At 38.3% G+C, this 23,862-nt stretch overlaps 1 long non-coding RNA gene across 1 annotated transcript in view; it reads right to left on the reverse strand.

The window, feature by feature from the left end:
• Positions 1 to 4,008: 4,008 nt before the first annotated feature.
• The window catches only part of LOC141965529 (uncharacterized), a 28,039-nt gene continuing 8,185 nt past the window's right edge, over positions 4,009 to 23,862 (reverse strand). The window contains exons 3-4 of the long non-coding RNA XR_012634474.1: positions 17,799 to 17,917; positions 4,009 to 4,997 (exon numbers count right to left, since the gene is read on the reverse strand). This is a non-coding gene — a long non-coding RNA (uncharacterized LOC141965529). The remainder of the gene's footprint in view (positions 4,998 to 17,798; positions 17,918 to 23,862) is intronic.

Genomic DNA, 23,862 nt, shown 5'->3' on the forward strand with positions numbered 1-23,862 from the left:
TTTACCAACTTTCCCAACATACCTTAAATTTAGTTCTCATCTTTCCCTAACTATAATTATGATAGTCAGCAGTTTTGCACCTTAAGTTCTGCATGAATGATCTGGGTGGTCCTGGGGTAGACAACTTCCTTTAAAAGATCTGCGACAGATAATTTAGAAAGGTAAACCTGTTGTTAGGGTGTTTAAATTTGCCATAGAAGAGACGATTCCTATAGATTCACAGTTCAAAAATCACAGTTGCAGATATTTGTAGATTGCCTGGTACTAAAAGGTTCTGACTTTAACAAAACCACTTGGATTCCACTGTAAAATAAACAGTAAAAATTATACTGTTCCCATTGTCATGCTAGGCTACCATACTCTTATCCTGAGAGCTCCCGTGGCTTGAAGGAGCACTCTTTCTTCTGGAGAGCACTGAAGAAATAGCTTATACAGAAGGTGAGTCTATGCACAAGAGGAAAAAAAATGGCACTAAGGAAAAGCTAAGCAATAGCAATGACTCATGTATTTCATTCAGAAAGCAGAGATCTCTAGTTTTGTTTATCTTCTGTGTGAACGAGTTCCCTGGTCTAGGTTCCTTTACTTTAGGTTGTTTTTTTTAAAGTCCCATCCCCCATCACAGCAAACCTCCTGCCCCAGCTGACAGTCTCATTGTCCCCATGGCTGTCCTGGGAAGTCATGATAGATGGCTACACCACGACCCTTTTAGGAGGTGCGTGTTCATATTATGCTCAGAGACCTTTTTTGATCAATAGTCAATTCACTTGTGTATACACACAAATATATTTATGTTTATAATATACATACGTATAAATAAGTGGCTGGAGAATTGTTAAGATGAGCACAACTACTTCGATAGGTTTCAGCATTTTGGAACCCAAAGCAACAGTATCTCATGAGTAAATGTGGTCATTTGCAGCATGTGCAATATTTTTTTAATATTTTAGTCAAAGGAAGAACAGCCAGAATATTTTCATTGTGGGGAGCACAGAGACTTGAAATAACTAGGTTTTGATACTAGCCATATTGCACTTCACTTTTCCTCAGCACAGAATGCCAGCTTGTTTCTTCAAATTAAGACAATATGCTTATAGTGATGAACCTTATTGGCCATCTATCTTCCTTTTGTAATCTGGCTCTCATCAAGCTGAAATGAAGCCATTTCTTCTGACTGTGGCTGATTAAACACAGAGTAAACCTAGATCTCTGAGGAGGCTCTAATGATTCTCCACAGGCCTAGTGTCAGCCCGGCACCTGCAGCATTCAGCTTCCCCATTTCCATCATAAAATGAAGCATCTGTTACAGAGAAGTGTTATCTTTTTATCATCGATGGTATCTTTCTGTTTGAATTCATCTAGCCCATTTGGTATAAATTACAGCCATTTCATACGTAATGAATGGTCACACAGGATGCACTCTGGTTATTGGGGGTTAAAAGGGCACAAAATCCTTTTACTAAACCTTTATTTAACTTGGTGAAAGTTAAGACTACATGGCTTGTGAAAAACCTTCTTTCTTACAACAAACAGGAGGAAACACTTATCACAGCTTAATGCTGAAGCATTTTGATATTGCTTATCTAAATAATGGCCTTCGAGTTTTTTGGAAGCAATTTCTGGAGAAACATTATTAGTTGCGGGGAAAAGAAACAGAGAAACATGTTCATGCCAAAGACATTTCTGTCTCAGTAACGTGATTAACTATAAGCCTGAAATGTAAAAGTAGACAAGATTTGTTTGCTAGAAAGGGTAGTTGCCAACTTAGAACCTGCTGTAAACCCCACGGAAGTCAATTGGCATATTTTCAATTATTTCAACAGAGTTTGTTTGGATCAGGCCAAAGATCAGCTAACTGTTTACATTTTGTGTGGTCCACATGCTCCTCTGTGTTTTACCTTCTTCGGTTTTCCATCTGAGCTGAAATAGGCAACTTTGTTTTAGAAATAATTTTCCACTGATGGGAATTTGGGGCATAACTTTGCCAAGCATTTCACTGTCTCCCACCTACAACATGGATAGTCTGGACAACTTCATATCTCGAAGAATAAAAGAAAAATTTCCAAAAATGCTAATTCATAAGTAAAACTTTGCTCATTGCTCCTTGAAGTAGCAGTATAAGTGATGGGAACAGTTGTAAAACAGCTAAATAATTCCACCTATTAACATGTTGCTACAAGATATAGAGATGGGGGCAGTAACTGCACACAGCCTTCCTGGTCACATGAATCTGACAGACCTTGTAACACAACAACCACTCCAATAACATCTGAAGATTGCAAATAAGAGGTAGGTTTCTGTGCTTGATGTTGTAAATATACATAGTCTTCAGTGAACTAAAGAACAACATAGAGATATTCTAAAGAACTTTGCTCAGTTATTGGTATGAGACTATTTGAAGGAGACCAAAGATCAGCACCATCTATTTCTCAGCAAATTCTTGGGGTGTTGAATCATTGAGATGTTAGCTTAAGCTGGGATAGGAAAGGCAGTTACAGTCCAAAACATTTCATTCCAGTTGTCATCCTATGCCATGCTCTGAACAGAACGTGCACCACTGAAGTCACTATGATCTACAGCCCAGCATAATTCTGTAGTCTCCCCAGGCTTCACATTTCTCCTGTACAATGAGTGTTAATATGTTCTCCATCTCACCAGGATTGCCTGAGTTTCTTTTCCTCATTTTTGTTAACAACTATAGAAGATGCAATGAACATAAAGTAGTATTCTCAATGTTCTACTGAATTACAGATGTTGAACATCAAAAAGGAAATTGTAATCACACACACACAAAAAAAATTATAACTACAGCCTCTTTGGTGGATCATTTGTCTAGATATTTTCATAGCACATTACAGGTGAAATCATTCTACAGCATAAAGGTAACAAAAACATGTATTTTATCATCAGTTTAAACTTTCAAGTACCTGTTATCTACAGAGAGGTGGGGGTTGCTTAATGGACCTCTAAGAGGGGGAAGAAAATCTTCCTTGTGAAAATAAGGAAGAGTGAACAATTTTGTACCAACATGCATTCTCGTGGTCATTTTGCAAGCCTGCATTATGTGGCCACTTTTTGCTGATCTGTTTTGTAGCAAGCAAAATCATATTGTCCTACCACAAGAGCACACTTGTTATTCAAAATAATTAGGACATGAGTCATCTTATATCAAGGTTGGCATTAGTGATATATGGGGCTGATGAGTGATGAGTCCAATGAACATTTGACTCATGTAGACTTAAAATATGCAGCTGAAAAGCTCAGTTAATTCAGAAGAGACACAGCATAGCAGCGATAGCATCTTGTAAAAGCAAGATCCAAGACAAGTAGAAATGCAGTAACACTAGTGATGAAAACATCTGAGGTCTTTGGATTTCTCAGAACAGCTGAAAAATGGAATAACTTTTTCATAAATAAATTCAAAATTCATGTGTTTTCCCCTTGACAAGGTACAAAATGTAATAATTTTTTTTTCTACTGTTTACATGATATTTTTGTAAGTGCTTGAATTATTTTTGTTCCACATCCATTTCTTTTCATTTTTCCTTTTTGTTACTTTAGTTGAATAAGTGAATGATATCCAGAATTTCAGTTTGGTTTGGAAAAGCTTTAACAGCAGAAAGAAAAATGAAACTAACTCAACCACTTTAGAGAGCTTCAATTTTCCTTTGTTCGCTTCTGTAACTTGTCCAGAATTAAAGATTTGGAAGAGTTAGTCTGAAAAAAGGAAAAACAGGGAGAAGAAGGATGAGGAGTGCAAAATGAGGAGAAAGAAAAGTGATGGGAAAAATCCAAACCACTACTCATTCTCTTAGAGGGGGGGGGACAAAAAAAAAATAAGGAAAGAGGTGTTTAATATTTATTTCAGACAAAAGATAGCAATAGGAAAATCTGAAAAGAAGCTTTTGGTTTATTGTCGTCTTGTCGATGATAACAACAATTTCCCTGTCAGCAACTGTCTAATTGACTAATACAGTTAAACATGTGGCAACTATTTTCAACTGTATTTAGCTAAGTCTGGCGCTGTATTTCAGACATAAGGAAGGCTTCCAATGCCCGATAGCTGTCTGGTTTTTCCAGCTTTCCTATGGGATCTAACTGAAGGCTATTAGGTGCAATGGCTTTTACTTAGTTCAAAAAGTAACAACATTTGTATCTAAATATGTTTTAGGACAATACGAAGGTCTGAATCTGTGTCATACAATTCGTTTTGAATGTCAGCTTCTGCAAGGCCTCCCTCTTGGTATCCCAGTCAAAAAGGTGCCCCAAAATCAACCATCTTCAAAGCTGCTTCATAGAGTGGTAAAACTAATAAGAGCTTGTATTTCAGCAGCTGGACACCCTGAGGGCAAACTGAAAGCAATCAGAACCAGAAACTCCAGTTAGTGTTTTCTTCCTCCATGGGACAACTTTGGGTGATGTGAGGATGCTCCCCACCATTGTGTTAGATGCAAATTGTTGACTGTCATTTGAGTTAACAGGCTATAAAGCAGTGGAGACCATCACAAGCTGCATATTAACTGGTGACTATAAAATTTAAAGGACCTTGTTTCTGTCTGACACCTCAGATAGAAACTTAATTTGCAACGGGTCAAAAATAAACGTTTAAAAACTGAGAGAATAATACATTATTATCTCCCCAGCAATTCCAAACATCAAAACATTTAATCACAAACTTAATGTTAAAGGATTTGAAATCTCTGGAACCAGTCTTGGGTTTATAATTAGGCATATAGTACAGTGCCCCCCTAGGAAAAAAATCTGACCATTTCACCCCTCTTATTCTTTTTTAAAAAGTTACTCTTTTTAGCTTTAAAATCTATAGTGACACAATCACATTTGTGATCAAGTATCTTCTTGCCGTAAGATTTTTTTTCTTCAGTGATTCAAATGCTGCAGTATATAAAGCCCATATATAATGCTGTCTGTAGAGGATCCATTAATGGACTGAGGCCATTCAATTTTTTTTTTCCAAGCCATCAAATCATTCTGTAGTTATTCTGGGAAAGAAGAAAAAAAAACAGCTAGAATGAAATATCAGAGGTGGGTACCAACTTACATGATTGTGAAGAACAATATGTGAAAAATGTTGTGATCACCACAGATGAAAAAACTTTGAGATGAAATTGGTCTTTCACAGTAATATCAGTTTGCTTCATCAACAACAATGTATTTGGACAATGCACCCGTGTCATTGACTTTCACCATTTTAAAGGCCTTTAATACTGATTACTGCACAGTGAACAAAAGCTTTTCTTGTGAGAAGTCTGAAAAGGTTGATTATATGTACATTACAGCTGAAAATGGATCAGACAAGTAGTAAGTTATGAAAGTATGAACACAAGAGAATAAAACCATTCACTGGGCTTGAATTACTTTAGTTTATCTTCTTAGGCTGAATTGTGGCTGTGGTCTTTTGCAACTCAAATAAAAAGCATAGATCAAGATGAGATAAAGATAACTGAGTATTGCCAGCATTAGGCAATAAAATCAGTAGCTGGAATTGAAGAAAACTTTGATAACCACACAGGAAAATTTTCAAAAGTTACAGTAATACAGGCAGAAGTCCTCTGTAGCTGCTACAGTCAAGTAAATTAGGCACTAACACAATAAAAAGACATAAGCATTTGCTCTTACATTTCTTTATAAAGACGTTTGAACTGAAAATTATTCTGGCCAGCTGAAGGGGCTGTCTCTGATGTTCCAGTTAAACATGTTTTGAAAGCTTCCAAGAGATGAGAGTGATTAACAACTTTCATATTACGGTCCACAAAGGAGGGTAAAATTCATTCAAATTTCAAAGTTCTGCTTTACAGGGTTGGGGGGGCAGGAAATATATTTTTTAAAGCAGTTTGTTTCTCGAAAGAATTTTCCAAGATGCTTTAGAACCATGTTTCTTTCAATATCTTGTGAAGAAAATTAAGTTTTTATTCCTTTATACTTGTTTTAACATGAAAGAGACAACACAGCCATCACTGGAAGAATATCAGAATTCATGTTGGTAGCAAGAGCTCACACCTCAGGAGGAGCACAGTCTGGTCTGCAAGGCTGAGTAGAGTTTGCAGACTGAGCAGTCAGGAAAAAAAATCCAATCATTTTCTCTAAACAACACATTTTTGCTGTAAAAGTCACAATAGAAAAAGAGGGAAGCAACAGTGTTATACCTGTGAAACAAAGCTCACACTTTTTAGAACAAAATATCCTAAATTAAATTTTAGCCACTACATTAAAGGGTCATTTCCAAAAGATGAAAGTACGTTCTGTGGCAGTGTAAAAGGATAATAGAGGGCAAAAAAGAATTACAACACACTAGTATTACTGAAAAAAGAGCATGAGTTGTGATATCCATGAAATGTTAAATTTTCCGCTATTCACAAGGCTCTGCATTCTTAATATCTGTAAAGAATGGTCATCTCAGTTGCTAAAATATAACCCAAACGCTCAAGCCACAGGGCTAAAATACTCTAAAGTAGCCACTACATCCAGCTGATTCTGCCATTTAGCACTTCTCCTGTAACATCAGTGGTGTAACCTTAGTCCCCAAAAATTGGAGGGCAAGTTATGCCATTGACCTCAGTCTGATCTGGCTCTAGGACAAGCAACCGTGCAGTCCCTTGGGGCTACGAGCTATGGGGAAACTCCAGGGCCCTGGAAGATGGAAACAGCCCCAGATGCCTCAGCTGGAGGGTAAAGCCAGAGCTGAAACCTCTCCCTTACTTCAGGAGCCTGAAGCGGTAGGACCAGGTTTCCACCCAATTTGTCCCAGCTTAGGCACACAAAAAGAGAGAAATCCCCAGTCAGTGCCCACCTGGTGAACCACTGAAGGGTGCTAGGTGCAGCTTCATATACAAATAGCTCGGGTACACACTGGCTTCCTGGTGCTTACGTATCCTAAGTGCAGCCTATCGTACAGAGAAATTCATGTGTGCATGTGTTTAGACACATTGCTTAGACACCGGCCAACCTTGTATTAAATATTGCAGGACATGTGAGAACCCTCATGCTTTTTCACTAGACATCACACGCTCCCATGTGCACATATATACCTACACATGTGCATACATTTTCATGCAACAACTGTCTTCTCAGCTACAGGCAAAACCTTGCTAACTGATGTTTGTTAAAATTAACATTTTTGCCAGTCAGAATTAGTCACACATGAAGCATCCTGAGCTTCAAGTAGGCTGTCTTAATTAAAGTTTTATCTGTCACTTAATGGAAGAATTATTATCAATTTTGATCACACTGCTTTTCTTTCAGATAACAGGAGTGTTACATCAGTCTTTGTGTCCCTGTATATAAAGCAAAATTTCTTTCTGATTTCACATGCAGGCTGATTTATTTTACAGTGTTTTTACTGCATCCTAAGTCGTCTCAGACACAATGTTCTCACCCCACATAGCACACAAGTCACACAAACAGGTGAACCCACAAAAGGAAATGATGCTGCACGTGCCAGATATTCTCATGAAATGTAATGCCAGTTGCACAGCTTTGCTTTCCCTGCTTAAGACATTTTCAATTGCAAAAGGCCATAGGAGTACCCCTTCTAGGGACAAAAGAAGGTTAATTTTTATTTTTTTAATCAAATAATAGTTCAGTAACACTGATTTCTCTAAAGTATGGTCTATTGCCCTTATGCAAATTTGGAATAACAGCACTGACATGAATGGAATTAAATCTGGAGTCATTCAAGAGCAGCTGAGATCCAAATTCCCAGGTCAGTAACATTTTGTTCCAGATTGCAAAACTTCTTGTTAGAACACAAACGTTCTTTTTATGAGAAGAGTTTAAATGAGTTGTTAGTGACGTCTTCACAGAGAGAGATGGAGAATTTATTTGTACTTTACAAAGAACCTCTTCCTCTCTTTAGAAGCACCAGTTGTTTTAATTTAAACTCAAATTATAAGTTTCTTGCCCTGAGTCTGGTCTTGGATATATAACTGTACATCATCTCTTTATCAATGTAGGAGTGCAATGGCATAAAGACCAATCACTCAAGTGAGACATAGCCTTGTATTGTTTTTCTCAGATTGCTAAAATTAATCCAGATTTACCCCCCACTCATCTGTAAGGGACAGTTAGTGCCCAATTCTTTCTTCATAACTGGGGAGCTGATCCAAATTCCAGGGAAGACAAGCCACTCTGTATATTTTAGTTGAAAAGAATGGATTGGTAAATCAAAATCTCCCTTTTTCCAAACAGTCAAAAATTCGTAAAGCCAAATCAAGTGACAATATGTCCCAGAAACTACATCGTCAACCAATACAGTGGCATAAATGAAGAATTATTTGGTGGCTCTTCTAAGCAGTTCTTTTTCTCTCAAAAAAAAAAAAACCAACATATAGCAGCCAATCTACCTCTTGTGCCACCCTGACGTCAGTAAACAGAGAAATCTACAGAATTCTCTTTAAAGTATTTTGGCCACATGCAGTGGGGCTTTAATAGGATCAGTCCTTTCCTGACAGGTCACAGTACGTTGACTAAGTTTAGTTACACTTTATGATTTCAAAGGCTTCTTCCCAAAAGATATCCCCCTCTCCCTTCTTTTCTTTCTTTTTTTTTTTTTAAGAGTGCAATGATCAAAGTGCTTTTAAAAATGCTATTCATGACTACTTTGAGTTAGAAAATGAAACCTAATGTGATTCCAAGCAGAATTTCATTTTAAGTGATACATAAATTTCACATGACTGTTCAGCTTCCACCATTCAACAACTATCGGTAATAAACAATTGGTTAAAGTATTTACTGTTACTTATCAAACTGAAGTTTAATATGTGAATAAATCTATCAGCACGAAATGATACCACATGCATGCCAAAAGCTGAGTATGTGCTCAAGAGCTTTAGACCAGCAAAAGGGTGTTGGGTACTATGCAGAATTAAGCCAACATGATACAAGTGAAAGAGCCATCTTCTTTGGTTTAATTACTATAATTTTATTCAAGCTTTGAGTTGTATGAAGAAAAGTTTTTAAATCTGGCAAGTTTAATTATTGTAAATGAAAGAGAGAAAGAGGAATATTTCCACCAATTTCACAGACTACCTCAAGCATGTAACACTCAATACAGCCATATATATACAGGACTCCACATAGATGACTTCAGTCTCCACACCAAGTTTATATTTTTATGGTATTATCTAAAATACCCACCCAATGCAAACTGCATGTTTACCTTGGAAGGAAGCTGTTTCTGCCAGGATTTAAACACACTGTTCCCGGGGATTGTATGTTTTCCACGCTTTATGCTCAGACTACCAAACTTCCTGCACCAGCATTCATTACATGGTCCAGTAGGAGTTAAGAGCAATTTACCTCCCCCCCAAAAAACAGATTTTTGTTCATTTCACCACTTTTTCTGAAATATAGGGCTTCTCCAGGGGGCCAACTTCTGTTTATAAGTAGTAGTATATACCAACGTAATATTCCGGGCACAGCGACTGCAAAGGTACACTCACCACATACGAAAGGTTGTTACCAGAAAACGTCATTCCTTCGTTATCCTTGGAAAAATGAAGGGGAAAACCTCGTTAACTGTTACAGCAGAGAGCGGAGAACTGCTCGCATTTGTGCTGCTGATTCTCCTCAGTTTGGAGGCTGAGAAGTTAATGTATTCAACTCCTTTTTAACACCAGTCTTCCCTTGCTGTTATTCATACAACTTAACTCCAGCTGCCTCCTCCTCATCCCTCCTGCTTTGCCTCATGCTTCTCAAAAGGCATTTCTCTGCATGGCACATCAGAAACTAAAAATCTAAGTTGCTATCTTACTTCCAAACCGAGCTGTTGTCAGCATTAAACCTACACAATGCTTTACAATATAATCCATTTACAGGGTGTCTTATCATGCAAATAACTCAAGGTGCCTCACAATAAAATAAAAAGGACGAGAGGAATAAACTTCAGCCATTGGAACACACAAAAAAGAAACCTTGAAATTTACTTTTAAACACACTAATGGCTCTTTTCTCCCAGAGAGGCATGAAGAGGGACAGGGCAGAGGATTTGACCAAGGAATTCCTATTAGCATTTGATGGGACTTAAATGTGGAAATCCACCCCAAGATCACTGGGAGACTAAACTCCTTAAAAGGAGAAACTTCCTTGATATTTTGGAGAGAAGATTCATAAAGGCACGAGCATTAGAGAAAAGCTTGGTCACCAAAACATCATCTTCCTGGCTTAGTTCTAAAGTGTAAGGCCTGAATCATCTGGCTTAGGGGCAAGAGTCATAAAAGATCCCTGTAACACAGAAGCAGAAACACTATTTAAAAGAAAGAATGGCTTTGGCCAGGGCTTACGTCTGACTCATTTCCAAAAAGGGTCCTGTTTTAAATTATTGTACCATGATCAGTGTAGAAATAGCAAATAAAAGGTACTTTCCCCCTTCCTTCTTAATTTGTTTTAATTTTCCATAGTCCTTCCTTAGACTGTTATAAACTGCTCTTTGGAAGGGATGGATCAGTAGTTCCCTCCCTCTCCTTTGCTCCCCTGGGCTGGAGCGTGATGCAGTCAGTGGCACTAAGCAGATTGGCTGTCCCAGGACAGAGCAGGAGGAACAGGACCAAACCACACTTTGGACTGGTGTTGTCCCTCTGTCAGTGAAGGCAGTGCCAGCTCACATCATGGCCATATTATTCCCCCGGTCAAACCAAACGAGCTTTACCAAAATGACAACCAGAGGATGGGGCAAAGCAAATATGCCTATTCCTTACTTAGGCACAGGAGTGGCAGTAGATGCCACACGCTTTGTATGGCACCCAGAAATAAAACCACTGTAGGAGAAGCAACAGTTTGAGTCACTATTTTCCACTCCTTAGAGCCCAAATGTTAATATAGTAAAAATGTCAAATACTAGAGATATAACCCAGCACTAGGAATAAACGTGTGAATGTGCCAGCTCTTCTAGCAGATTATCTAATGCAACTCTTGCCCACATCAAATTCAAACATTCAGCCCTCTGTCTACAACCCAGCTGGAGACTGTGGATGAAATCAGATTGAGGAGCAGAAAGACTTGTTGCACCAAATTCAGGCTGTTGAAGAATCTCTGACTTACAGTGATAGAGTACAGGTTTAAAATGATCAGAGGTGGAGCTTTATTAGTCAAATATTATCCAACATTAGCCAAACACTTCATCAGGATTCAGCACTGGCCTACTGTTCTTTGATCTAAATAGACACATTCAAGATATTCCCTTTACTTTCTCTTCACCATTGACCAGATGTACATGTAGGTTCAAATTCAAAATATTTAGGGGTTGTTCAGCTTTGGGACACTCAGGAACAGAATAAAGAGGACTGGAGCAACTCAAGCATCAGTAGATAACTACCACCATAGAATGGAAAGCCTGTGGATATCCCGGCAGAGTTGAACACTTCTTCTTGCTCCAAAAAAAACCATTTCTGGTATGCAAAAATTTTATTTTAATTAGTGGGCATTAACACAGAATCAGAACCATAATACAGCTAGCATCCATCTATTCCATTCTAATTTTACTGAAGAATGTTTAACCTATCTCCATATCTATCTAGCTGCTATTTTAGAATATTATTATTATGCCCCAACATTTACTCTGCTTCTGGAGTTCATTGCAGCCAGCCTTGCCTACAAGCTAGCTTAAGTCTACAGCCAAATAAGCAGAAATCTAAATTTTAATTTTACATTTTTAAGACTGCTTCTTTTCTTTCAGGGTCACAATAGCCATGGTTTCTATGTTGCTCTGAACACTGGCTCTACTCAGATTTGATTAATCTTTTTCTTAGGGACACCCACTTCTACATTCATTCCCACTGATTTAAATCCAGAGTGATACTTAAATAGTGAATGATATTCCACATTTCTAAATGCTATCAGACTGTTGCCTGTGGCCCGGGCTATGAAGTAATGAACTCCTAAAGCTGCTTTAAGAAATAAAAGACTAAAGTAAAAATGCAATTTAAATTGGAAAGCACTGTGTTGTTTGACTCCTCTTGCTTCAAAGTAAAAAGACCAATTTATTTGCCATTTGAAGAGGATGAAAGCCTTTCTGAGACACTATTCCCCCTTCATCTATCATATATTGCTGGACATGTATGGCACCCATGGTTTGTGAGAGCCCTTCCTTGGGGATCATAGCTAATTTCAGAAGAGACAGAGGGATATGCATCATCTGCCTTTCCAGGATCAGAATCAGGTCTGCCTTGGTAAGCTAAGCTTTAGCTTGGAGAGAGTTTTTATGGCCGAGTTATAAAAACCCTGGAAACAGGGGAGTTTATGATAGAACCACTGACAGACCCTTAACTATAGCAGTATTCATGGTTACCACTACAAGACATGCATTATGTTGGAGGGCAGTAAAGTTAAACCTGCCCATAGGGCATTCTGAAATGTTAACTGCCGGTGCATATAGTAAGATTTTTAGCACAGGTGTACTCTCCAAATAAACTTGGCTTCTAGAAGCCTCCTCCTTTTCAAAAAAGGAAAGGAAAAAGAAAAAGGTTTTCATCTATGACACTGAAAACATTTCTATAGTTGTGAACAACTACATTTGATTAAAATCTGTCAGATTTATCTTCTTAGCAGGAGGGAAGAAATATGTGTTTTCCTCCAAAAGGAAATCAATGTGTCTTTATGATAGATGCAGAGTGAAAACGGGGATGGTGTCACTTTAAATAGTGAGGGAGGAAGGATGAGTAACCCAGTGGATATCACCATTAGCTGCTGGCATAATTGTTGTGAGGCAATGCCCCCATTCAGATCTTATATTCTACATTTACAGGACTGTTTTATGGTCACTGACCCAACAGTTATTACTCAGACTCTTAAGGCACAACATCTTCAGTGCAGAGACACTCTGGTTTTTTGTTCTTTTCACATTTCTTAATTATCACACTTAGTAAAATCTCAGGAAAAAAGTTCTTGGCTTTTTTGCTGACATTATTAGTGTTTGAGTCCAACTAGGTTCTTTAAAACAGCAGAGTAATAGCAAAATAATTTTACTCGAAATAACACAGAATTTGAAAACTGCTTACAGCATGCTGGTTGATTTAATGGCCAAAACAAATATTCCCATTGAGATAACGTATCACAAAAATTCAAAAAAATATATTTATTGAAAGAGTAAAATAGAAACTGATTAAAAACAGTAACCTAATGCCCTTATCAAACTATCTGACCATCACAATGCATTATCAGCTTGGATTACAGCATTATCCAGATTTACCAAACAAAATGGTTTAAAGAAATGTGCATATAAATATGCTGCCCCTATCCTGGAAAGCTCAGAAGCTAAACAGAGGAGAAGGAAGAAATAATCATTGCACCTCTGCACAACTGCACCGCAGAAAGATGAAACAACTTGCTCAGTAAGACAGATTTTTGGCAGAGAAGGAGTATAACCTGTGTATTCTGAATGCCAGACCACGGTCCTAAGTAGAAAACCACACTCTCCTTTTGAAATTATCTTAAATTTAACTAAGCAAAACCACCACAGTTTTTAATGCCAAGTGATACTCAGCACCATTCCTTGCTCTGTACAAACCCTTTTAATAAAGTTCTGTTGAGGGAATCAGCAAATGCACGTGCATCTCCAGGAAGGGTACACAGATTTTTAGAAAGATTTTGAGAAGGTTTCACATTAAAGGCCCTTAAACTCAACTATTGTAAGATGAGATGGTTACAAGAATAAATGCCCAGTTTTCAGACTGGGGAGAGGTTTTGATCAGAGTCCCACCAGGGTCTGTTACCAACTATGCTGATCATATATGGACAAATGATAGAGAAATATCCAAGACTATCCAAGCTAAAAGATCTCACTGTACTACATGTCAGGGTATTAGGAAAACAGGAGAAATTCAGTGTCACTGGGTGGAGAGCAATGCAAGTCCAATACAGACACACACAGGCTCTAGACACATCTATGCCAGAAAGATCTCAGTGATCGTGAATAATTCACTGTAAAGCATCAATTCAGTGCTTCACAAAAGGGAAAATAAGATACAAGAACATGAGTAGAGAATGAAAACCTTGAAAATATCCTCATGCCATGTATAAAACCATGGTAGTTCTGGTCATTCTGACTCAAAATAGATACAGAAGACTATAACGTCTTGCTGCCTTCTTTCAAGTAAAGAATACCTGAAAAAAAAGAAAGAGGGGACATGATATCTAGCCTATAAAGTCTGGAACGGAGTAGAAAAGGTAAGGAGAGAATGATTATTCACTATTTTTCATAATACAATATATAGCACCCGTCACAAGAAAGCATTTTTCTCCTCAGCACAAACTAAATGATTAAGCTTATTTTCATAGATATTGCAGAGAACAAAAGTATATATGAATTTAAAAACACATGAAACTTCACTGAGTAATATTAACCATCAGTTCTGGATATCTTTTAACTGCTGATTATGAAACCGAGAGGGTACAGAGCCATCCTTCTAGCAATCTTTCCTTAAGCATTTGTCACAGACTATGCTTGGGTCAGGTTTTGTTTTGGTTTGACCCAACTTGAAATTTAAAGTATAATGAACGGTATTATGATGATTTTCACATAGTACATAAAACTGTGTTAATGAAATCTGTAGATGACAGGAAGAATTATTATGGTAGCAAATGATGGGAGATTCTGAGTCAGAGCAGTCTGTTATTCTGTATTTATTGTAATGTAGCTAATTACAGCAAAAGTCAGGGAACAAGGTTACTTTTATAGAATGGGAAATTGTCTCAAAACAGTTGAACCTGAAGGAATTAATCTCCACCCCTACTTAATGCTATAGCATAAAGAGGCTAAAACCCTCTGGAGTCCAGAGCTAGTGTGAAAAAAGATCTAAGAGGAAACAAGGAAACGATCTTGTTTCTGACAAAAAGCACTGGTAAGATAAATCTATAGATAGCTGGGTCCAACTCTACTTTCAAAACAGAGACAAATACTGAAGTAAGACCATAGGAGATTAAAATAATCTAGGTACTAGAAACAAGCACTACGGTGCAACATATAAACTCAGCTTCCGCAGTTGAACAAAAAAGAAGGAGGAGGACTTGATTTCTAAGCAGTGGTACCCATACGCAGGGAGAATATTGGATAACGTGGGGCATTTGACCTTGCTGCCAACAACATGACAAGATGCAAAAGTGGAAACAGAAGTTACAGAAACTCAGCTTTGAAGTAAGATGCGGTTTCCCAGTACTGACAACTGCTAAACTTTGAGCTTGAAGTCTTTAAGGCGAAATGTGCTTTCTAAAAAGAACAAAAAAAACCAAAAGGTTCTACTGTAGCTCTTGGGAGAAATTCTTCAATCTGTAGATACAAGAGTGTAGCTGGAGATAAACATAATTGAAGGGTGTTTATCCACTTTAATTGAGACAACATCTCCATGGTCTGACTTGGAATAACCAGCAATTTATGCACACTCATATTTGAGAGGATATGGGGAAAAGAATGATGCTTATGCAAGTGAGGGAAGTGTATTGCCAGCCTCAGTATCCACAGACCAAAGTCCTCCTCTTACTACTCTGTGAATCTGGGGCCTTGCCTTGTCTTCTTTTATTACCCCTGTGGTTCAACATTAAGAAAATATTCATGCTTGAGTCCTGGGCTTTAGACAGGTGTTTGCAATATCAAGAATAATTCTCACACCTTGGTGATATAATTCCACTTCTGGTTTTGCTTTATTCCAGTATTTTTTCCCTCAGCTACATCAAAGATTTTGCAATGCTAGGCATGAGATGCTGAAGAGGTGCTCAAAAATTTCAGAGGCAATGGAGAGATCTCGCAGGCAGTAGCTGGTGACTGTTCTTTTCATGCTCAGGATCATACAGATCAGCAGTTTCAAATCTGAGAAAGAAATTAATCCCAGATCAGATTATCAGGGACAGTGAGGGAATTCTTACTGTGTGGGATTACCTGGATATATTTCAGCCAGCTCCTCTAGACATTAGTGCTACCTTGCTATGACCTATTCTCTGCCTACACTTAATATTTGGACAACAAGAAAGGGCAGAGCAGAGGGAAAAAAATTGTAGAGAGTTTTAAATAGGTTGCAATCTCTAGTCTTATCATAGGTAATTTGTAGTATTTAATAGCCCTGATATACAGGAGGTCACATGAAATCATTTAGAAGTACTGTCTGGATTCAATTTCTAAGAATGTATTAATCTCTGCCTGGCACAGGAAAGATAATGGCATTTCCTTCAGTAGAGCCTCAGTCAGTGCCAAGAGCAGGAGTCCGACTGTCATCAGATCAGCCAGTGAAAACAAGAGGGGTATTTGGTTGTTTATTTATTGAGTCATTCCAGCTTGATATTGGCTTTATGCCAATGCATATAAGTTCAGAGATAAAGAGTTATTCCTAATGATAGCAGGACAATCCGTTTCTCCCCACTACAACACAGAAATCTAGCACTAAATTAAATCCCATCCCAAATATGCAGGTAACCTGAACCTCGACTTTCACAAGGGAGAAAAGGTTCAGAAGACAAGCTGGGACAAATCCAGAGAAGGGTCATAAAGATGCAACGAGCCAGATCTCTGCATAAAAGTTTTGCTGTCTTTCAACAGGCCAGCACAGATTTGAACTTGGAAAGGTCCAAAGGAAACTATTTAAACCCAGGTCCCAGAATGCAAAGTGAGGTAGTGGGATTGCTCAGGAGCCTGAAGTGGCATTTTTTATAGAGCAAACAATATAAAGTAAATAAGGGAGAATGACAACCCTCTGTGTACTCTAAAAGAAAACTAAAAGTCCCACTGGTGCGCTCTGCTTGTCAGAGAATACAGGAGCAAAAGCAGAATGCAGGTGTGTTAAAAGGCTCTAGCCCGGAAAAACTTTCTTTTTCTACTTCTTTAAAGCAATGAAATGGTTCAACAACCTTCTGAGAAGGTGAAAAATCTTGCCTGTCTACATTTGTAAGAGAAGCCTGAATTACCTGCCTTTCCCTTTAAGCATTTTCAGATACAAATCAAACACAGATGGCCCATTATGTTTATGACCTCACTGTCAATTGCTCTAGATAGTGCATGCATTAATTATTGAAATATTTTCATAGTATACAACTTTTTAGTGTTCACATTGTCACAGATAATTTCAACTTTCTGATTAGGAGATATAAACAGTGTTATTTATGAGAATTAATCTCTCAAATACCATAAAAGCCACAGATATCTGGTCTTCTTTTTTTTTTTTAATAATGAATCCAGGCTTAAAAAAAAAAAAAAAATCAAATCAAAAAAACCTGGCCTCAGTCCTGAAAGTCAACATTATGTTAACATTCCCTGCGATACATAAATGATGCCAAAACCTATTACAATTGCAGTAAATTTTGATTACCAGAGTTGTTTGTTATTTATGTCTAGAAGATAAAGATAATATTGGGAATAGCCCTCTTCTTTTCTGTGTATAAATTACTTCCATAAAATATTGTGTTTTTTAAACAGTAAAAAAACTTGATTGAGGTTTCAAATTGTTGTGTCTATTCTGCTGCAGGAAAACCACCTTTGGCAAGTGAGCAGACAGTAGCATTTCTTTAATTCTCATTTACTTTCATTAGTAAAAAGAGCAACTCTAGACCAAGTCCAGAAAAGTCCACACAGTAGCAAACATCTCCTAGGAGTGACAAAGTAATCATTTTCAGAATAAGGTCCTCAAAAACACCAGTTTCCCCAGAAACAGCCCATAGACTGAGAGTTAAGGCATTCTCCCAGAGGTAAGACTTAAATTTACACTCTGGTGAGCAAAGAGGAATAAACCCAAACCTCCCCTTCCTTGGGGATATAGAGGATAAAAGGTGGGGAAAGGACCTTCTGCCAGATGTGTTTTGGGGAGTACCTTGAGAGTCAACGGCAGACTCCTTGACATCAGACCAGGATGTCCCACATTTGAAAAGCACCAGCCCCAGGCACAAGCTCTGCCCTGCCCACTCATCACTGGATCCACGTGCTGGATTCCTTTCAAAATTAAAAAAAAAAAAAGTCAACCTTGAGTTCCTATAGTATTTTTCTCTTCCCAAAAATCTAGATTCATATTGTGAGAAACTTTCCTAAGTAGGATCTGTCTTCCTCCAGCAGGAAAGCATAGAAATTTTTATTCCAGTTGCTAATTTAAAAAAAAAAAACAAACCAAAAAAAAACCAGCAGATCACCTTTAAGGTTGCAAGAGGTTTATCTCTATCTAGAAAAAAAAAAAAAAAAAAAAAAACCAAAAAAAAACAAACCTGCAGCTTCTTTTACTTATACTTTATTGCCTTAACATTTCTGCAAGACAAAACTAAAAAGGGAACCCCAAATTTATGGGGTGAAAAATTAAAAGAGTTAATCCCTCCTAGAACATTCCAGATGAGCAAACAGAAAACATTCCTTTGTAATATTACTATTTTCAGCAAAACCCTCCAATAAGCTGATGCCATCTATAACAGCAAAAGTAGAATGAGGGGGGGGGAAGGAAGAGAAAGAAACATCTCATGGAAGTAGCCCAAGGGAGAAATAAGTTCATGACTAGCACATTTACACCTTTCTTGATTTATTTAAGGTACAAGAATAGTGTAATATGACCTGTTTGCTTCCCTAACAAGCATTTATATTTGCAGCAGATCAAGTCCAGACCCACTTCTTGTGTCACAGGCACCTCTCACAGCCCTATAGAAGACCAAGAGCACAAACCAAAGATCCCTACAGCTTCCCAGAAGCAGGGGGGAAGGGAGATGGGAGTGGTAAAGAAAAAAAAAAAAAAATCACTATTTTTTAAGCAAATTTTGTAGTAAAGCAGCAGTATCACCTTTAGCTAAAATCACCCAACTTCACATGCAGTCACCATGTTTAATTTTTCTAGTTAAGTGGGATTTAGCTTTTTATGGAGCCAGTGTATTCACCCCACCCCAAGGAAGAACCACACCAAACAGTGGAATGGTTTTGGGGTACTTCCATGAAACCCTGCGAAACAAATCATTCCCATCCGCTCATGTCGCTCTTCTGAAAGACACACTATCTGCTGCAGATGCCCTGATAGCTGAAATAACCAAAAAAGAGAAATAGCTGGCAAATAAAAGACTCAATTTTCCAAGACACCCCTTGTCTCATAATATGGAGACTTCTAAGGTCCCAGCATTCCTTTGGGCCAATTTACATCCCAGGTCCCAACTGACTATGAATTCAGTGCAGACTGGGGGTTCCTATGTGTTGTAAAAGGGAGCTGGGAAGGAAGGGAGAGGTTTTCTTCTACGCAGGAGCTGTTCTGAACCTGAAGGAAAGAAAGATGTTTTCTATGGCTTCGTTTCTCTGCAAAGCTGCTCTTAATCCACCTTGCTTACTTTATTAATTCTGGAATTCTTAGCACTAAGGGTTTTCCTAGAGCTGAGAAACAGAACTAAGAACACGAGGTGTCTTACTTTGTTGGGTTTTTTCAGTATAGAACTGTTAAGGTTTTTCTATAGCTTGAAGGACTCACGTTTGTGATCATTTCAAATGGATAGTGTCTATCAACTCTTCCAGGACTAGTGTTTATGAGAGATAGTAAATACAAACTCTTTCTTTTTATTTCCTCTTTCTTTTTTTTTTTTTTTTCTGTTTCTAAATAGAAAGCAGAGGTCAGGTTAAGCTTCTGTTCTCCTAAACAACTAAGTGTATTGTTTAACTACAGCAAACCTTTACTGATTTTTTTCTTATATACTGTGAAGAAAAGTCAATGTTCAGAAAAGGACATATCCTACTGAAACATGTTTGGGATTGGTGGAGGCGGTCTGGCTGTGCAAACAGATCTTCAGGGATTTATGATGATCAGTTTTTCTAGCATTAGGAAAGCCTGAGAGCACATTATTTTTAAATGAGTTTTATATTTAGTGCTATACCCACCATTCTTTCAGTTCTAATTTTAGAGGGCAGGGGACAACTCTGTCACTATTGTAGCCTTGTCTAAATTTAATATAGTTGAGCAGCTGATGATTATCAGAGAGATTGCCTTTTTGCTCCTTCAGGAATTTTTCACTCGGGGAAAAAAAGTTGCTGTGTAGTACTCTGCTGAAGGTATTGTACAAGCTGTTGTAGTACATGAGAAAAAGGTGTGCTCTGAAATAGTCTTTTAAGCCCTACCTCTTACTCCAGGTAGGGATTTCAGATACCGGAGAAGTGAATGAGGTTGGCCTGAACAATATTTTCCTTTGCCTTCTGAAGAAAGTGTAGTAACATGTGCTGCATATACCAGTAGACCAGTTCTATCCCATCACCTTATTGAGTACAGATGCCACTGATAAAAAACAGAACTAGGACCTTCCAATTCATAAATTTCCTTATGGAAGGGGTAAGGAGTGTTGTTCCCATCTGCTTGCCCAATGCAAAGGATCAAGTTGTCCATCCAAAGCCATGGTTTGAAGACCAAAAGAGGAATTCTTCTAACTCTTCAGTCTCTTACAAGACAAAGTCCCCAGATACTTCCCCCAGTGACAGTCATGGGTGAGTGGGACTCTTAACACTTACATGGGCTTCAAGACAGTCTAGACCTCAATGTGTTGTTTTTCTTATTGTGGCCGTAGCGAGCAGCGTCATCTCAAGCAGTGTGTCTTTCAACTTGTCAAACAATATGTTATTCATATTTTATTGAAACAGGGATCTGCCATGCAGGGAGGTTTTCTAAGCGTTCGTAAGTGCTTGAAGGCAACATACGCAACCACCTCAGTATTAGAGGCAAGTTTAATCTGCATAACTCCACACAGTGTCAAAGACTCATTCTAGCCAAAGGGTGTTTAATGAAAAACTCTGTAAAAAGAGGCCTTGCAACTTCCTATAAATATTAGGCTTTCTGCCTTCCTTCTGAAATATATTAACAGCCTCAAGAAGGATTATTGATGCTGGCAAGTAAGTTTAAGCAGCCCTCAGAAGTTCCTGACACTGTGTACAGCATTAGATATTTGCATATGGTTCCCCCCACACGCACTTAAGTGTTTTGAGGTTGGGGTGACTGCAGGTCTCTGAGAAAGCAAGATTGATAAAGCAAAGCAATCGGAGTTATTTCCTATGCATGAAATTGATTAAATGCTTCACTAAATGGCTTATAAATTTGGCTCTCATATTTCTGTCACCCACTGCAAAGATTACAGAAACTCCGTCTATAACCATGTTGTATACAATACCAAATTACAAAAGGTTGTAAAAACTAATGTTTTGTTTAAAGTTTTGAGCAGGACCATATGCCTTCAGTGACCTTGAGTAAGCTATTTTAATTCAAAACATTTTAAAGAGAAGAAGAGAATGAAAAAAAATCCATCTGCATAACAAAACTGAACTAACACAGTTTAATACTTATATGCTGCATATCATTTTTTACTTCTTGCCAGAAAAAATGTTGAATCCCCTTCTGCCAGAGTGTTCTAATTTTATAGCTCCGAAGTGTATGTGGCATGAAACCTAGAAGCTCAGGTTTCCTCAGATTGAATTTGCTTTTCTTATTTTATGAACTCTGTTATCAAATCTACCTGGGAACTTACACGGTCCCCTTTACTCTAGAACCCATGTGCATCAGGCACTAGGGGTTTTGACCTTATCAGACCCTTTAAAGTGCAGCTTTATTAATTTCTGCCTTAGCATAGAGTTTCATTACCTCCCAAAATAGGATGAGAAGCTGAGGCACAGAGACACTGAGGATCTCAAGATGCCAAAAGCAGGTGTGAGCACAGTTTGTGCTCAGATCTGCTTGCTTCCCTTTCACATGGGACAGCCGAAAGACTTCCTACAGTTTGAGCACCGGGGTATAGCAGTAAGAGCACAGTCAGCTGTTGGAGATCTACTGGTACAATATTAATTTCCTGACTATGCTTAGTCACATGCAGTGTTCTGCACACATTTAATAACAGCTGCTGGTTACATCCAGCTATGCTTTTGGTCCACAGCAGAATAAACTTTGGGAACTGAGTCTTCTGTTATTTTAAAATCTTGTGTTGGCTCTTGCCTTGGCTGTCTTGATATAAACAACTGACCTGGAAACTTGAGCTCACCCAAAGCTATCTAATTGTAGGAAAGGATATTACTTATAAAGTCACAGATATATCGTTAGCCACACTAAAATAGGTAGATTGCTTTATAAATCCGATAAACACTTCTCTTCTGACAGTCATAAATAAAATTTTACGGGATCCTTTTTATATGCAGCTCCATTTTACAGATGGGAAAACTAAGGTTCAGCAAGCAAACAGGCTTTGTCCAGAGAGCAAGTTCTCTGGCAAAGTTTGAGGCTGAGCTCTGCTTCTTCTGCTCCCCAGTGCTTTAAGAACTCAACCATGCTGTCCTTAGCTATACAAATAAAGACCTTAAGTGATTAAATGTAAGTAGTGAAGTGAAGCTCATAGCAAGCAGGAGTGAATCGGCATGAAATGCAAACGTAAGCATGAGAAAATAATCCCTGTGTTTTAACCATAAATGCCTGTTTTCTACAGGAAAAGCTATGTTCTCCTATAACATTTACAAGCCATCTTGTCCCCAGCAAGGATTAACATTTGGCATCGAAGTACTGATCTGGCAAAGAGCTGCCGTAATGTAATCTTTTTTACAACCAACGACATGCTTAAAGTCTTGACGGACTTGACCTCTGCCCATTGCTAATCCCTAACTTTCTTGCCCATTCAGATGTACATCTTTAAAGAGATGGTACCGAATGTATAGCAGACAGCTAAACTTTAACTGAAGGTGAAACAAGAGCTGCCTGGAGAAAAGCATTGGGCGGAGGGAAATCTGAGTGCTGCTTACCCAGCCTCGTGCTGGGATTTTGACCCCATCGTGGGGGAAGAGGTGCCTGCTCAGCTATACATGTGCAGTGATTTTGTTTCTGCCCAGATGGGAGAACACACCTTTTGGCAGAGAATGTATTTTCTTGCATTACAGAAGCACTGAAGACCCCTAACTATAATCAGAATCTTTATGCTCACACTGTCTGAACAGTCCTTGATCCCAAAGGATAAAGCTAAAAAAAGTAGATTACACCTTATTTTTCTATGTGTGAGCTTCAAGAGACCTTATATTTTACTGAATCAGTTTCTCAACTCCCACTTCAGGCATTTGGTTGAAAAACCAAAGTGATAGATTTACACTATGTTCAGAGAAAATAACAGTCAATCCAAAAAGATTCCAGCTGTCTTCTCTTTCATTTGTGTGACAACCAGTCCTGGGACACATGCCAGCTCCTCAGATATTGCTGCTCCACAGTCTAGTTATTCTAACTTCTGGCAACTGGTTACTTGACCTCTTGGTGGCTTGTCATTTTAATATCACTTTCTCTATGTGGATAATCTAGCGGGAATCCCTCCTTTATAATGCAACAGTCTATACATGGTAATTGGCCAGAACAGTGAAGTATTGTGCTCTTAAGTCCAGTCTTGAGCTACAGCTGAGGAGCACTTATTGTGCTTGGGAAGCACAAAAATATGGTTTAGTCTCTTGTTCATGAATTAGTGGCCCCCAGACACTGGGACAAAAGTCTAATCTCTTGTATGCCACGTGTTATATACCAGTTTGGATCACTCTCTAAAGCCATGTGATACAATCTCCTCCTCCCAGATGAGCACAGCCCTGGCTCCAAAGAACATACAAAGAGTAGATCAGTTGAGTAGCATCAGCCATCATAGCTTTCACTGGCTTGGGTGTGATGAGATATATCATTTCTGTGTGAGAAACCAACCAGGTGTAAGAACTTATCTATATTCCTCCGTCCCATTAGCAGTGATTACAAAGTGGCATAAAAGCCAGCAGAGTGCTCTGTATCCCATAGAGATCCTCCAGTGAGTGGCCAGTGCTTTTGGATGAGAGCTGCTTTTCATTAGTTTCCAAAGCAGCCTAAAAGCATCTCAGAGGAGCCCGGTGTCTCTAGACAATCTCATCTTCTGATGCTGTACTCAGTGAAAAAGCATGCAAGC

This window comes from Athene noctua, chromosome 13, assembly GCF_965140245.1.
Source record: "Athene noctua chromosome 13, bAthNoc1.hap1.1, whole genome shotgun sequence".
NCBI lineage: Eukaryota > Metazoa > Chordata > Aves > Strigiformes > Strigidae > Athene > Athene noctua.